At 31.7% G+C, this 17,090-nt stretch overlaps 1 long non-coding RNA gene and 1 other non-coding gene across 2 annotated transcripts; both read right to left on the bottom strand.

The window, feature by feature from the left end:
• Nucleotides 1–2,976: 2,976 nt before the first annotated feature.
• On the bottom strand, nucleotides 2,977–16,695 carry LOC144578269 (uncharacterized). The gene is made up of 2 exons (XR_013523736.1): nucleotides 16,631–16,695; nucleotides 2,977–7,739 (listed from the first exon to the last, which is right to left on the bottom strand). It is a non-coding gene; the product is annotated as an uncharacterized LOC144578269 (long non-coding RNA).
• Nucleotides 15,658–15,798, bottom strand: LOC118144060 (U4 spliceosomal RNA). The gene has a single exon (XR_004728509.1). It is a non-coding gene; the product is annotated as a U4 spliceosomal RNA (small nuclear RNA).
• Nucleotides 16,696–17,090: the final 395 nt, after the last annotated feature.

The raw sequence follows: 17,090 nt of genomic DNA on the forward strand, positions 1-17,090 counted from the left end.
GTTTCAGTGAGGTTCATGGACATTCCTGAATATGAAATCAGAGTAAGAATTTGAGCTGCACAATGAACACTGGCTGATGGGTATAATAAAAGCCTATACTTCATACCATCACACAATTCATCTATGTAATCAAAAATCACGTGCACCCCTAATGTTATTAAAATAAAAAATAATAAAAAATAGAAGGACAACCCAATGACATCAACACTAATATGAATCAAAAAAGAAAAGAATAAGAATCTGTGATTCAATCAGATGTCAGTACAGTGGACCATCACCTAGATTTAGCCTACCTTTTCTAACAGATGAAATGTTATTAGAACATAGTCATACTCAGTTGTTTAAGTATTATTTATGTCTATTTTTATGCTACAATGGCTGAGTTGAATAGTTGCAACAGAGACCATATGAATTACAAAGCCTCAAATATTTGCTATCTGGCCATTCAAAGAAAAATGTTTGCTGACTCAGAATCTAGAACCACACTTTTCTTTATATAATAAACAGAGTCATAAAGTTTAAATAGGATATTTGCTATCATAGTGAACAATGTGGCAACATGGTGAACTGAATTAATATGAAATTTTGTTTTTGCTATAAGATCCTAAAATGCTGGATAAAATAAAAGCAATTTATAAAACAAGGCCTTGCCTCTGCACATAGCAGGGAACTACCAGTGAGACTCCTACACAAATTCTCAAGAGGCTGCCCTAAAGTGCAAGAGACTAGAACTCACTATGCACTGACTATGAAGATATCCAGGATGCTAATCTCCAATCTCCACTTAAAGCCAAGGTTCTTCATAGTCAGTCAGCATACTTACATATGTCTACTCCTTCTTTCAACAGTAGGGGGAATCTATTCTAGCTACCTCGAAAATGTCCCTGCCCATACATTTAAATGTGAATATCTATACTGACTGCTATACATATAACATACATCAGCAGCAGAGCAAAAAAAAAAAAAAAAGAACAAACAACAGTAAAAAAAATGAAGACAGAATTAAAGATTTTTAATTTAAAATTTAAAATTTAAACATCTTAAATTTATATTTTCAAATAGATTCAAGAATATGTTGATTGCATAAGGCCAGAACATGATATTATATAAAATGAGAAAAATAAACAAAGATGGGGAGTGGGTGGAGAGGAGAAGGCAAAAGTGAGTTTTAAAACTAAGAATTTATAGCCAGGTGCCTACCTGTAGTCCTAAATGTTTGGGAGTCTGAGGCAAGAGGATCAACTGAGCCTGGGATTTCAAGGCTGCAATGAGCTTATTATGGCACCATGGTACCACAAGCCTGGGCAACAGGGTGAGACCCTGTCTCTAAACAACAGCAACAATATAAATAAAATTAAGCATTTATTAGTCAAAAGAAACAAAACCTAAAGATTAGAAATTAAGGAAAGGAAATCTTATTTAGAGTTAAAAAAAACTTTTAAAAGTTGATTTGGAGAGAAGAGAGGCATAATGTAACATTCCAATATTGTTAATATATGAATTACAGAATTTGATAAGGAGAGAATAGGAAAAAATATGGAGAAGAGGAAATAACCATAGCTGGAGAAGAAGTAACTTATAAAAGCTGAAAATAAACAAAAAACATCAAACTGGAAAGGGACTGCTGAGTCCTGTTTTGAAAAGGTGGAAAATACAAATAAATAAAACCAGACCTAGATACACTACTTTCAATTTACAGAACACTGAGTTTCCAGAGTAAAAATACAAGCCAACTACATCAGATTTTCATCAATCATGGTAGAATATACAAAAAATGTACAATATATTCAATCCTTTGATTATAAAATATGATTGGAAACTAAGATTCTGTATCCATGGAATTATTAGACTCAGAAATATTTTACCTCCCAATGATATTGATCTTCCTCATTTACCTTCCACATTTTCTATATTTTTCTTCCTTCCTCCTTCTCTTCCCTTCCATCTTCTTTCTTTATTATTTCTTATTACCTTCATTTTTGGAAAATGTTGTTTGGACATAGAAATAAGGAGAAGATGGGTTATAAGTAAAAATAAAGAATGGCTATACCAACAATAATGAAATTAATCTGGGATTTCAGGAGCATGAAATGGCAACTTGCTTTGTGAGCAAAAAAGCAGAACTTATAAAAAAGAGGTCTATATTAGAACATTATTAGTAGAGTAACCTCCAAAAATCAATCTTGAAGAAAAAAACATATTGAATGAAAAGGAATATATGGAATAGAATGTGGGTATGCTAAAGAAGCTCACACTATTTCATTCAATAAAGACAAAGCAAAGAAGATTAGAAATTCTGGGAAAATAAAAGTAAGACAAACATGATCCAAATATAAAATTACCATATCAAACCATACTTTTTTGCTCTTAGTGAAGTATAAGAAAATAGAATCCATTTCAACAAGATGTGAATCGCATTCTTTAGTAGGTAAGATATATGAAATTAAACCTACAGGAAAGGAAGTTTGTTATCAACATACTACTAGCTATGCAAGTGACTTGGTTAAAAGTCAGTTATTTATTAGCTTTCACCTTGTTTGGAAAACTTCAATATTCACCCACATAAATTTTATCAACCTAGAAAACATAAAGCTGTAACTCTCAGAAAAAAGAAGTTGAGGAAAAGAAAAATTAACATCTGAGAGTCAAATAAGGAGATATAATCTGAAACAGTACAAAAAATAGAGGTTGAAGAATTAGTAGAAATAAGGAATGATGAATATGGATCAATGTCTTAGCTGTTATAAGTCAGGAAATAATTTCTAATGCTGATAAATTTAAAGACCCATAGAACATGCTATTTAATTATTTAGAGATAACAAAAAGGTTTTCTGGGATTTGGCACTGGGCAGGGGTGAAACTGTTCCATTAAATAATGGTTTCTTTAGTACTGTTTTATTTTCTACTATGCATATACACATTGCTATATTTTAAATGTCACAAAAAGAAATTAATGCATGATACATATTCATCTTGTTTTTGATTGTACTTTAATTTCTGTGGTACATGTGCAGATCATGCAAGATTGTTGCATAGGTACATTCATGGAAAGCTCCATACCTCCATTACCTATACCTGACATTTCTCTCCACGTTATCCCTCCCCACCCTCCCTCCCACTGTCTCTTCCCTAGCCCCCCAACAGACCTCTTTTTTGATATTTTAATTATGAGATTAAGTTACTACAAACATATCTAATATATAGGCAATAACTTATTTTTAACCACACTATAATTGCTTTCTTATGTGAATTTTAAAATAAGAAAAAATGTAATTTTTAATAGGGAACTTTAAATAACAATTTTCTCAAATGTTCCACTTATAATCAAATTTGAGTGGTAGTGCTCACTTCTTCATTGCATTTTATTGGCCTCAATTTTTCAATGGGTACTTAGCAAAGCTTAGCCCACACTACAACAGTATTAGATACAAATTATTTTATTATTATTATTATTATTATTTTTTGAGACGAAGTTTCACTCTTGTTACCCAGGCTGGAGTGCAATGGCGCGATCTCGGCTCACCACAACCTCCGCCTCCTGGGTTCAGGCAATTCTCCTGCCTCAGCCTCCTGAGTAACTGGGATTACAGGCACGCGCCACTGTGCCCAGCTAATTTTTTGTATTTTTAGTAGAGACGGGGTTTCACCAGGTGGACCAGGATGGTCTCGATCTCTTGATCCACCTACCTTGGCCTCCCAAAGTGCTAGGATTACAGGCTTGAGCCACCGCGCTATAATCAATACACACTACAAACATTAAATGACTTTATCTAAATAAATCAATACAAGGGCAATTGATACCAATTAACCAAAAATGATTTTCATTGGTTTTACTTCACGCAGTATTTATAGTGAATCAGCCGAGAATAATTTTCTTGACTATACATGCCGACCAACAACTCAATTACCAATATTTAAGAACATATTTTTTCATATTAAAAATTATGACCACGTTCAGTATTTTAAATAAATATTCATATGCTTTGGAGTAAGCCCAAATATGATTTTGAAATGGAAATAGGGGAATAAATGTGAAGCAGTTACAGAATGAGAAGCAGCTATAAAGAGAAAGTGTAAGCATGGCCAACTCCTTAGTTATGTAACCTCAGAATCACACAGGGCCCAACACTAAGATGGCACCATGCTTGGATTAACACTCTGCTGTTGCTGTCTTGTCAATATTAATAATTCTTTAACGTGGAGATTTTATTTTGCACTGAGCCCTGCAAATTATATAGACAGATCTATGAGTAAGTACAGATTTCAACAAATTGATATGCTTAGAAAGAAAATACAAGTACAAATTTCCAGGAGAAAATCTGAAGTATTAATTTTATCCTCCAGAAATCTGAACTTTATCTCAAGGTTATTTTTTTCTGTGATTTTTATTTTTTCTGTCTCTGGAGACTGAAAGCAAAATTGATATGAATAATAATTTCTACTAGAGATTTTCAAAATTTACAATAAATTAGAACATGATGTTTTACAAATAGTTTACATTTTTGTGTAGGTTGTATTTTTTTCATTCTATTTTATTCATAGAGACTATTTCTTTACATTGTTTATAGCTCAGATATGGGTACAGGGACTAATACGTCCACATGTGAGTAATTTCTTCTGAGGATGTTTTATCACTGTTAAGAAGATTTTGCCACATATTAAAATTTTAACAGAGATATGTCATTTGAGATCCATGCCCATGTAGGCTTGTAAATTAATGTAGAAAAACTAACTTGCTATATATTCATTTGCTCTCAGGAAGGAATCATCTTAGCTTCTTTGAATATATTTCTTTTTCTAAACTAATTGTGTCCTAAGTGTTCCATGATCAAAGGCCAGAGTATGCACATTTGGTAGTTTTCTACCTGCTCCAGTGGGTAAGGGAGAGGAAATTATTCATCTGTGGTCTCAGTCTTTTAAGAAAGCTGAGAAAAAGTAATGGATAAGTTGTTCATAGTATCTACTGAAAAATAAACAACTTAGAAGTCCACATTTGAAGTAAACTTAAGTATTAGAATTTGAAGACTTTAAGTTTATCCCAAGGCCACAACTCTCTAGTTAGTTAACTAGTAACTACTAACAGTTATTAATAGTTACTAGTTAGTAATAGCTAACAAGCAACTACTAGTAACTAGTATCATAACTAGTAATTACTTATAGTTAATTAGTTAACTACTAACTCATAGAGAACACTTACAGGTTTGCACAGAAGGTAGTTCAATTCATGTGGAGCATCTTATTGTAGCTAAAAATTGGAATTTTCTTCCTTTTTTTGGAGGACTTTGCTTCACTATAATTTTGAACTAGTTAATAATTTACTATAACTTATAAACTTGTAATTGGAAGCTAATAATGCATAGGAGGGGTCCAAATATTTTCTTCATGAAGATGGAAAATGTGTCAACATCTTGAGCAATATGGCTGATGAAAAAAAGTTAATTTTCCAAAGGTGAATAACAGTTTCTCCAAAATAAGTAAGATTGAGTTACTAAAATTACTCATGGCTATGCAACGTGTGTTTGAATGATATAAGATAACAAACAATAGTAAGTGTAGAAACCAAAAATCACCATTTCCCATTTACATGTCTGTCCAGATGCTATTTCTGTTCTGAAATTGTTGGTGGTCGACAGTGTATGCTCCTTTTACATATGAAGATGACAGTTTTTAATATAAATTATGCCCTAGTAGTAAAAATGAGCACACTTATGATATGTGTTCTAAGCAAAGTCAGATTTGAAAACAAATAAATCATCTATAGGTATGCAAATATATAAATGAAGGTATAAATATTACAGTACTGGATAAGATAATCATAGAGTCTATGTCACTTATAACTTCAAGTTATTCTTCTTTATACTAACATTGGAATGTAGTTTTGTAACAGAGCCGATATAGAGTAAACATGTTTCATTGAAAAGCACGTCAATAATATACATTTAAAATAAATAAAATCTAAAATTGAAAAGGGGATGACATCACTAAGAACAAAGAACACAGGCTTAACAAGATCATCTGCACAATCTTTTTGATAATTTTTAATACAAATACTAAAGATATCTGTTTAGCAACATCATTTTATGCTAAGTAATCTTTGAATCCTAGGATCATTGTTACGTGACTGTTAATACCCTATCCTCTCCTTATAGCAATGACCGCAGTAGAGTTCTTTATCCTTTTTAATCTTCGTTGCTGGTATTTTGAGTTCTGTAAGGACAGTAACCAAATCTGTCTTTCTCACTGGTATTTGTACACTGTCTGAAAAGTGCTAGGTAGTGAAGAAATGTTGGATGAATAAAATTACAAACAAAATTGGTGTATTTTATGTCAGTTTGGTCAAACTGTTATTTGTTGAACACCTACTATATGCTAGGAATACAAAAATTACAAAAGCAGGAATCTCCCATGAGGAACAGATGTACTGATAATACAAGACACATCAGTCTAGTATTCTATATCAAATGGCCCATCAATCCTTGATACTGGGTGCTATGGAACCAGAGTCAGCCATTACTCAGCCAGTTCCAACTTTATGAATTATGTCTAAACCAAATCCTAAGATATAGCCAAGGAATTGACAGTTAGATGAGGATGATAAAAACATTCCAGGCCAAGAGAGTAGAAAAAAGCAGTTTCAAAAATATGAGAAAGCATGATGAATGGGAAGAGTGTTAAGTAACCAGCTATTTTTTTAATCATTAAGTAATAGTTGAAGATATTTTTGTCAAATTTGTTTCAAATCGGAGGAGTCGTAATGCTCCATTGTCTGATTTTATATTTAAGATAATTTTTATGAATAAATGTATCATGACATAAAAAATGATAACATTGGTGAATGTTTGGGCTCAGAATAAAGTATTGATAACAGAATAAAAACAATGACTCCATGCATAAAAATGGCAGCTCTCAGAAGAACTCTTAAGAAGATATATATTATAGTTACCATAGGAAACATTTTTTTTTTTTGCTATATTGAGAGCAGTGTAAGTTGTTTCTCTACACAGTGAACATATCCTTTTAAAAGGATAGCGCTTCATGTACACGTTCTTATTGCATGGAATGCTTTCCCCAGTGGATAAGTTTACTGCTATATACACATGGTGCACCACACTAATCACTTAGAACATTACAATGAGAGAAATTTTTAAGTTGTTTTCTATTTATAGGTTTTAGAAATAAAGGAGGAATATGTGCTATCTCTAAAATATGTTTAATATTCTGCTATAGGTATTTTGAAATTCTTAGTTTTTAAAAATTGGACCTCCATTTTTATTTTGCTCAGGGCCCTGAAAATTATGTAGCCAGTCTTCCTTTCTGTGTTACTTCTGGTCACACAAAAAACTCTTTTTGTTGTGGTTGCTTGTTTTCTTTTTAGAAATATTCAATTCTTCTCACTACAAAGAAAAAGATATCTATCTATCTATATAATAGATATAGATAAATATCTATCTACTGATATATTTATCTATATATAGATATCTCATACCTGTAATCCCAGCACTTTCAGAGGCTGAGGTGCTTGGATCATCTGAGGTCAGGAGTTCCAGACCAACCTAGCCAACAAGGCAAAACCCTGTCTCCACTGCAAATACAAAAACTAGCTGACTGTAGTGGCTCACGCTTGTCATACCAGACACTCTGGAGGCTGAAGCAGGAAAATCATTTGAAACCAGGGGATGGAAGTTCCAGTGAGTTGATATCGTGCCATTGCACTCCAAGCTGGGAGACAGAATGAGACTCTGGAAAAAGAAAAAAAAGAGAGATATTTATATAGTGAGAAACAAATATAATTTTTTAAAATCAACCTTATGTTAAAAAAGAACTTAAAATTTGCATGATACTTATTGGGTATCACTACCTTTTCCGTTATTAAATTTAAAAAAATCTAACAATGAAAGAAGGGTGTTTGTATTGGTCATTAATATTTTGTTGCCTTGAAATAAAAGGAGAAATTTCTTTTCCCATTGTTCAGACCCACAGATTTCTTTTATTTGAAATAGCTGCAGATTTAATCCAATATGTATCTTCAGATAAAATTTTACATTTAGCAAATATATTCTAAGTTGTTTTAAACTAACTGTCCTGGCATGAACTACAAGCAATTAGGTAAAGTTTTTTAAATTGTGTTTATATGTATTAGGGGAAAACAAAGGCATTGGGGACTACAGGAATGTCAGTATTGGGAAAATAAAATTAAGTAACCTCAAAATAATCCACATAATTTTATCTTTAATTATTTACCAACTCTTAAAGTGTTCATGCATTAGGTGAGGGGCTCAGAAAGCATAAAAGAGATTCCAAAGAGATAATAATAATAATCACTGTTTCCAGAATATTGAGTGCTGCTAGAAGACCAGCTGATATCCCAGCATGACAAGAATGAAAAACCATAGTAAGAAGTCAAGACTTTACTTGAGTTTCACTTCAAAAGTGCTAAGCTCTGGGATTATTACAAATGGCATACCTGATCTGGGATAAGATAAGCTTCCTATAATTTACCCGCCTATAGGAAAAAAATTAAATCCGCAATAGAGGGGGAAAAAAGTATTATCTAGGGTCTTCATTATTATTCATGCACAATAAATTAAAACACTTATCAGAATTAAGAGGAAATAAGGACCAAATGACAAAAATCAAGAACATAAATAAAGCGGCAAACACACAAGTGATCAAAACACTGGAATTTTCAAAAAGGGATTTAAATATAACAATTTTAATAAAATAGGTAAGAAGATAATTTCACTAGATAATTTTATTCCACAAAAACGGAAGCAAATGCTTCCTAGAAATGAAAAATGTAGTGAATATAAGTTGATATTTAAGTGATAAGAGAAGAAAAGATTTGTGAATTTGAAGACTGAGAAATAGAAAATACCCAGGTAGAAATACAGAGAAAGTCTAAAAATAAAAAAATTATACAAAACATGAAAGAGACACAAGGAATATGGCAGAAAAGTTTAAACCATGTGTAACTGTAGTTCCAGAAGAAAATAAAGAGAAAAAGAAAAATTTATGTTTTAAGAAATATAAGATGAAAAATTCCCAAAACTTATGAAATTCATCAAGCCAAAAATCAATATGAACACAAAGTAGTATAAATCCAAAGAAAAAGTAAAACTATACAAATAATATTAAAACATTAAAGACCAATGTTTTGTTAGGTTTTGTTCACTTATTTGTGTGTTAATTTATTCAAGATTTTTTATATACTGTCGTTCTAACCCATAGCTATACAGTAGTGTATTTTAAAAACTGAAAAAAAAAAATGCTTCATGGACTATATGTTCTAATAAAGGGAGACAGACGCATAATATCAAGAAGTAAACTTTAGATGTTACATGGGGATAATTCTAAGCAGTAGAATAATACACCAAAGAAGATAGAAAGTAGCTGGGCCTGGTGACTCATGCCTGTAATTTCAGCACTTTTTGAGGTGGAGGCAGGAGGATTGCTTGAGACCAGCAGTTGAAGATCAGCTTGGGCAACATAAGGACCCTGCCTCTACAAAAGTTGTTTAAAAATTAGCCAGTTGGAGTGGTATGTGACTGTGGTCCCAGTAAATTGGGAGGCTGAGGTGGGAGGATTGCCTGAGCCCAGAAGACTGAAAAGATTGAGGCTGCTGTGAGCACTAATCACTCCACTGTACTGTAGCCTGGTTGACAGCCTGTCTCAAAAAAAAAAAAAAGGTAGAAAGTGATAGGAAGATTGATGTTTGATATGTTTTAGAGAAGACCTGATGAGGAAGCCATGTGAACATATGGGGAAAATGTTTTTCATGCCAAGAAACAGACTGCAAAGAACATGAGATAGGAGAATGTTTGGTGTGTGTTCAAGGAACAGATAAAAGGTCTAGGTGACTGGGACCATACAAGGAGGTGGAAAGAAGGTCAGAAATATAAGAGGGTACAAATTCATACGGTCTCATTATATTACATTAAGAATTTGTGGGGTGGGTTGTTCGATTTATTTAGAATAAGATAGAAAACTGTTGGACAGTTTTGAAGTAAGAAGTTACGTGATCTGCCAATGCTTTGATAAAATCATTGGTTATGCTGATGATAGGTTACAAGAAGTCTGGAACAGAAGCTGGAAGAACTGTTTAAAGATAAATTTTCTACTGCCTTCTGACTTTCAGAGTATAATTGCACTGAGGTGAGCTGCCAATCAACAGTCATTCCTTGAGATAATAGACCATAGTTTACTGACTTCTTTAAAAATCAGAATAGGCAATATAAAAAGTCAGAAAAGTGTGAGGTTTGGATAGAATATAGAGCAATTAGAATTCATACACTGATGGCAGGATAGTAAATGGGTAAAACCTCTTTAGAAAATTGTTTACTTGTACCTATCAAAACTAAATATACTTATTTACTCTGACATAGCATTCCCTTTCATAAAAATATGCCAAACACAAATGTGTACATGTTTATCAAAATGTTCATAGCAACATAATTTTAATAGATCCAAACTGGAAACTATTCAAATGCCTATTAACAGAAGGCGTGAAATACATTTTGGTATATTCATACAATGGAAACTAATGCAGCAATGAGTATGAAGTATAACTACAAGTACAAACATATATGAATCTCACAAAAATGATGTTTTGTTTCTTGGAACTGCCCCATTTTTTATTTTGACCCATCTCTACTTTCTTGCAGAAGATGTTCCATACTTGTGCTTTCCTTGCCCCAGTCTTGGAATCAACCATTTTGGTAAGCAGCCTTGTTTTCTCTTTCTTAAGACTGTGTTTAGAACCCAACATCAAGAAAATAGTTGTGTTTTTTTTTTCCTACAGTGTCACTGATGTAGAAAATAGTAAGTTCTTCCTGGTACTGGTCGTTGGCAAATCAATACCTTAGGGCCTTTTTATTTTTTATATGCAACTACATTCTTCAATGATAATAACTTTTACTTTCATCATTAAAATTTAAGTATTTATTTGCTCAATCCTCAAATATGCAAATCTCAGAATTATTATACCATATCCTTGTGTTAAAAAAAACCTTAAATAATTAAATTACAGTAATGTTGTGTGCCTATTTTAGGTAGTCAAAAGATGGTAGTTTCATTGGGTTACTTTCTCCGTTATCCTCACTATTGTAGTTTATTAACATCTTTGTGTCAACCGAACTTTTAGCTCTAAAAATGTCTCCTTTTACCTTTAAGCTTGTGGACTTAAATTATACTAGGTCTGATAAAATAATTGTTACCCCTTTTATCTTGTTTCTATTTGCCTCATATATCTTTGTCCATTCCTTAACGTTTTGCCTTTGTAAGGCACTTTTTAAAGGTTTTCCTCTTTAATAAAATGTATCCATATAGTTAAGTCTCCATTTGTGAGCAAATTGAAAATATTTTTTCTTTTAATACATGAACTAAGGCTATTCACATTTATTGACATACCTGATATGTTTGGTCTCATTTCTGTCATAATGCTTTACAATTATATGCTTTATGTTATAACTTTATGATAGTTTTTCCATATAATAAGATCAAATTTTCTTTAGTGTATTTTGGAAGGACTGAACTCTGTTCTAGTCATTACCTTTAGACTCATGCCCTTTTAATGCTTTTTGTTCCCAATTCTCATGCTTATTTTTTGCTATCTGGCTTGTTAGTTTTCAGTGAGTTCCTTTACCACCCATTTTCTATACAACAATCAATGTGCACATTCAAATTTCTTGTTTATATTTCCTTTCTCCTTCCATTAAAACAAATGTACTTTATCACAACACAAGGAACTTGTGCATTAGTAGTCCACCCTCACCCTTACATTTGTTTTAGCATTAAATTTAAATTGCATACATTAAAATGCTCACTATTAGTTCTCTCGCTGTTTTCCCCAGGCATCTCTTGTTCAGATGGAGCTTGTTCAATTTTCTCTAAGAAGGTCTCATTAGTAGATAATTCCCTAAATTTTGTGTGCTTAAACTTTTTCTGTAATCTTTCTATTTAAGGAATGCTTAACTGGATATAAAATACTTGGTTCACACTTTATTTTACTAATTTTTTTGAAAATCCTAGTACATTATGGGATTGCTTTGAATGTTGCTTTTAAAAAATTGAATATCAATCTAGTTATTTTTGCCTTGTAAATTATTTGATCATTTTAACTGAAGAGCTTGAGTATTTTTTAAATCTCTATCTCCACATTTAATGTCTTTACTATAATACTTGTAAATACTGATTATTCTAATTAATTTTCTCCTGTTAGCCTTTTCAAGTTGTAGATTTAGGTCTTTATTTTTTTCAGGAAGATATTTAGGAATAGATCTTACAATGTCAGTTAAATTTCGTTACTTTTCCATAATTGGTACATCTGCTTTCTTTTTTTTCTTTTTCTTTTTTTTTCCTTCCTCAGATGCAGTGTGTTTCAAAGACTACCACTTCACTTAGGGAGAACTTTAAATTTTTTTTGTAAATAATGCTGTGATCTTTCCAGGACACCTTTTAAAATGTTTCACCATTACAGTTAATGCACTGATAATGACATTTGTTTCAAGAATAACTTTAAGGGCCATTGGTAGCTCTTCTATTCTCTCTTCCTAGAACTTTTCTTTCCTTTCTTTATTTCTTTACCCCCACTCTCCTCTTTCATATGGACTTCTCTTTTCACTGTAAAGTCTTGCAATAAGGCAGGAGCCAGAGACATTGTACACTAAGATTTGGTGACTTCTCTTTTTTCTCCCCAACTTTTATTTCAGTTATTTTTAAGTTGGAGCATTCGCTACTTTCAACATAAGCTGAATGCATGGTTTCAGTGAATTCTTTTCTTTTCTTCTTCTATTTTGTTTTAGGAGAAAATATTGAAATATACAGAACTATTAATAAGTTTCTGCTATTGTCTTATCTACCTGGAACTTTCTTAAAAACATATTATTTGGTGATAACAAAAGCAAATCTATATATAGTTTCATCTTGCTTCCTTTATATAGGAATGGAATCACTCCATGTATACTATTACATATTTATCACTCTTTTAAAATTTTATGTTTATCTGGAAAATCTTTCCACAATAGTTTAGACATATTATTTGTTGTACATACAATATAATTTATATGCTGCTATAATTTTTCACATCTTGCAAAATTAGACATAGCATTATGAAGAAAAAATAAAATTAAAAACAGCTTACTTAATATCAATGAAAATAAAATCCAGAATGCCAAAAACAGCAACAATTTCTAAGGAAAACTACAAGTACCATTAAATACTTAGTAAATTATCAAATAATGAAGCACTCTAATAAATATATGTTTTACCTAAAATATTACAAAGCTATCTCCATAGAAGGGAATGTAAAGAAGAGTTGGGACTGTTTAGTCATGGAAAGATTTGAAAAGACAACTCAATGACACTTCCAGCACAAAGCCTGTGGCAAGGGGGAAGAATTGGGTGAATTTGCATCACGGATGTACAGCACTTCTTTGGTTTGTTGCTCTCCGCTGACACCGTGCATTGTGTTGAACTCCTGGTACTTTGCATAAAATATGAAAACTCTCAGAATATTCTCATGTAAACCAACATACATTCTGTCTTATAGTGACTTCATCCTATATTTACCAGTCATGAATGACATTATTGGCATTTCATAAACAGACTGTATTCAATTGTAAACATATGTCACACACACACACATACACACACACACACACACACTTAAACCTAAATAGAATCTCAAAATGTTCTCATGTTTCAGCCATCCTCAACCTCAATTGCAGAAGTACTTGATTATATAAACTTCTAAGGTTCTTGAGTATCCTATATTGAAATTGGTTGTTTCTTGAATTTTCTTATTTCTGATCTGGATTCAGCCTTGTTCCACTAACAATGGGCTTCCCATCTTAAATTGCATGGTTATTACCAGCTCTCCCATTTTCTTTGGTTCTAGTGGATTTATTATTTTACTTGAAACCTACTTACCAGTGGCATTTTAATTCATACAAAACCCTGATTTTGGTAATATAAACTCCTTAATTTTTCATTGTGTAATTATTCTTGTCATTAATAAACGTATCAAGAAAACAATTTATCTTCCCTATAAGGCTACTACTGTATTTTATTTTCCACTCAAACCACTTTAGAATTATTAAAGTAGAACCTTCATTGTAACATCTGGTTAACATTGTGAGACTTAGAGTGGAATGGTTTTGATCTTTCCTGACAGTGTGCCTTTTCAACAGATGGCTTAAATTTCATAAGTTTCAGTTTTTACAAAATGTGAATAACAGTGTTGTTGGGTAAATTAAATGTTTGGAGATCTAACAAGACTTCATGTATACCATATTTATAAATGTGCTATATAAATAGTATATATGCACTCAGTGTCTTAGTAAGGGGCTTCCCTGCTACTTGTCTAACTTTATAGTATATGTACACAGGTGACTAGTCAGATTACTAGGAAATAATCCTAATATGACAAAGGGATGGGTCATATCCTAGAATGCATCATTCCTAGAAAACATACTCATTCGTGGTTATTGCTGTTCATAGATTGAGCCTTGGAAGTAAGGGAAGCTATGCACGAACGTGCTCACCATCTTGTCTAGAGCCAATTATAACTGTCTTAGGTGGTGATGAATCCATTCTAATACATAGTAAAAAACTGGGCATAAATAAAACTAATGAATATGACATCACAGCCTTGTGGAGGAATTTTATAAACAAAACTACATTTTTCAGGGCATACTATACAACTTAAAATTACGTTGTTAAAAATGTTAGTCAATCACTAATCTAAAATCATATTTAGAAAATTGAGGACAACTCTGAGCAGTAAGGCTTTCTTGAGTCAGCAATACTGTTTGTCTCTGCACAGGTTTGTTTTATTTGAGAATGTTATAGAACTATTTATTTCGTTTTGTGAGCACACAATCCAAGGTTTTCTCTTATCAGTACCCTTTCAATATGACTCATTAACACAGAAATAGATATTACAGTGTACTGCCTGATTTATTTTTTAGAAGAACATTTCAATGAGCTATGTACTGGTACTACTAAGAAAAATTAAAATTTCCTACAAAATTAATATTGGGAAAACTTGAAACCTTAAAATCTTATCTTAAATTATTTTCACATCATCATCCATCTGGCCCAAAGGTGCTTGTCTTTTGAGTATTGATTTGTCTTATAAACTATCTTCATGCTAACTTTTTCTACAAAAGTTTTATAAAAGTGTATAAAAGACCCTTACTTCATGAGTTTAAGCATCAACTATCAAAGCCTGTTTAATATATTCACTAACTCTTTTTCATATTGGCTGGATTACTTCATTACATTTTAATGTCTTCATAGGGCCACAGTATGCATTTTCAATGATGTAACTGTACAGATGTTAGGAAAAATTTCTAAAATCAAAAGTGTTTCATTAATACCTGATATTTTAGATTGACAAAAATATCCATATTTTATTAAAGTTTAGTCAAATGTTACCATTTCCTAATATTATATACAAATATTTCATTGACATTTATATAATATATATTTTTCTATAAATATGAAAGGCACATGTATAATTGCATGTAAATAATACATTTTACATCTTTTAAAGAGATCAAGATGTATTTGAAGTATACTGCAAATAAAGATCAGTCATTTCTATTCATTTTTTACTCTTTCAATATTTCAACATGTTTTTTTATTTTTATGATTCAGTCTCCATAGAGACTGCCAAATATTGCCAACACTGACTATATTTCAAGTCGTCATGGCAGGGTTTTGGGAAAAGTTTTCAATTAGCAATAATCGCGCCTCGGATAAACCTCATTGGCTATGATACTGCCACTGCACAAAGCTTCAACATATGTTTTCTAAGTGGTCCCCATCTACCAACCCTATATTTTAGGTAGGTTTTATCTTCTGTAGATAAAACAGAGAAAGAAAACAAAGACACTTCCAACCAACATGGAATTTGTATTTTTAGGGATGGTGGAGCAGAGACAATACATTATACACACACATACATGCACACACACACACACACACTTATAATTTAGAAAACTGGAATAGATAAGAAATGTAAACCTAAAAGTCAGATGACCAGAAACAAAATGTTCCTTAAAAAGTGTAACTACAAATAAGTATTGAAAGTCTTAAGTATAATTAACTATGCATGAACTAATGATAGAGTAATTCATGTATGAACATCAGCTTTTAAAATTGGACTTTATATTACATATAAACAGCTCAGAATTTGTAGACAATTACACTTAGATTACATGCATCACTAAATCTAGAGTGGTTTATTTCTGTAGAAATGTTTCCACCAAATAAATAATGCAAAGATAGGTAGAAAATATATGAGAAGGTCTTAGATAGTAACATACAAAAAAACTAAAGAAAGGTCATTTACTTGATACAGACATTATTTCATTTATTTAAAGAAAATGCTTATTGTCCTGCTATACTTTCTTTCTAACCAAACTTCAGATAGAACATATACTCAGAAAATAGTTCTAAAAGTCATTCTTTGCTAAGAAAGGGCTAATACAGACTACCATATACTATTGTTAGATATAAATTTGAAATACAGTTACACTAACTTTCTATGACCTGCCTGAGTTACCCTAGAATACTTATTTTCTATCTCTATCGACCTTTTCTTAATAGAAAGTGAAATCCTTCTTACCCAACCCAGATGCAAACAGCGTCTTGAAACTGGTGTTTATGTTTACTGTAATGTGTTTATCTACAAAAGAAACATACATATTACTTTATATATGTGTTCACCTTGTTTAATGTATATTAAACTTGTTAATTTTCTAAATTGCACTTTTCCTTCTGTTTTATTTTAGGGATAGACAAGCTGATACATGTGGATGTTTTTTATTTGTTCTATGGAATGAATTAATTAGAAATAATTTACCCATACATGATTTAACATTTCAATTTCTAGAGAAACTACATATAAAACATTCTGGTACTTCATGAAAATCATGACCTTACCTCTCAAGGTGATGTCATGTTAGAAAAGAGATGAAATAATTCCTGCTTCATTTTACTGTCTTCTCTGATTCACACTTAAATAGGAAACACTTTTTACTCTCATCAATATGGGTATTTTCATTTAAGAATAGTTAAGATATAAA

The sequence above is a fragment of the Callithrix jacchus genome, chromosome 11, assembly GCF_049354715.1.
Source record: "Callithrix jacchus isolate 240 chromosome 11, calJac240_pri, whole genome shotgun sequence".
NCBI lineage: Eukaryota > Metazoa > Chordata > Mammalia > Primates > Cebidae > Callithrix > Callithrix jacchus.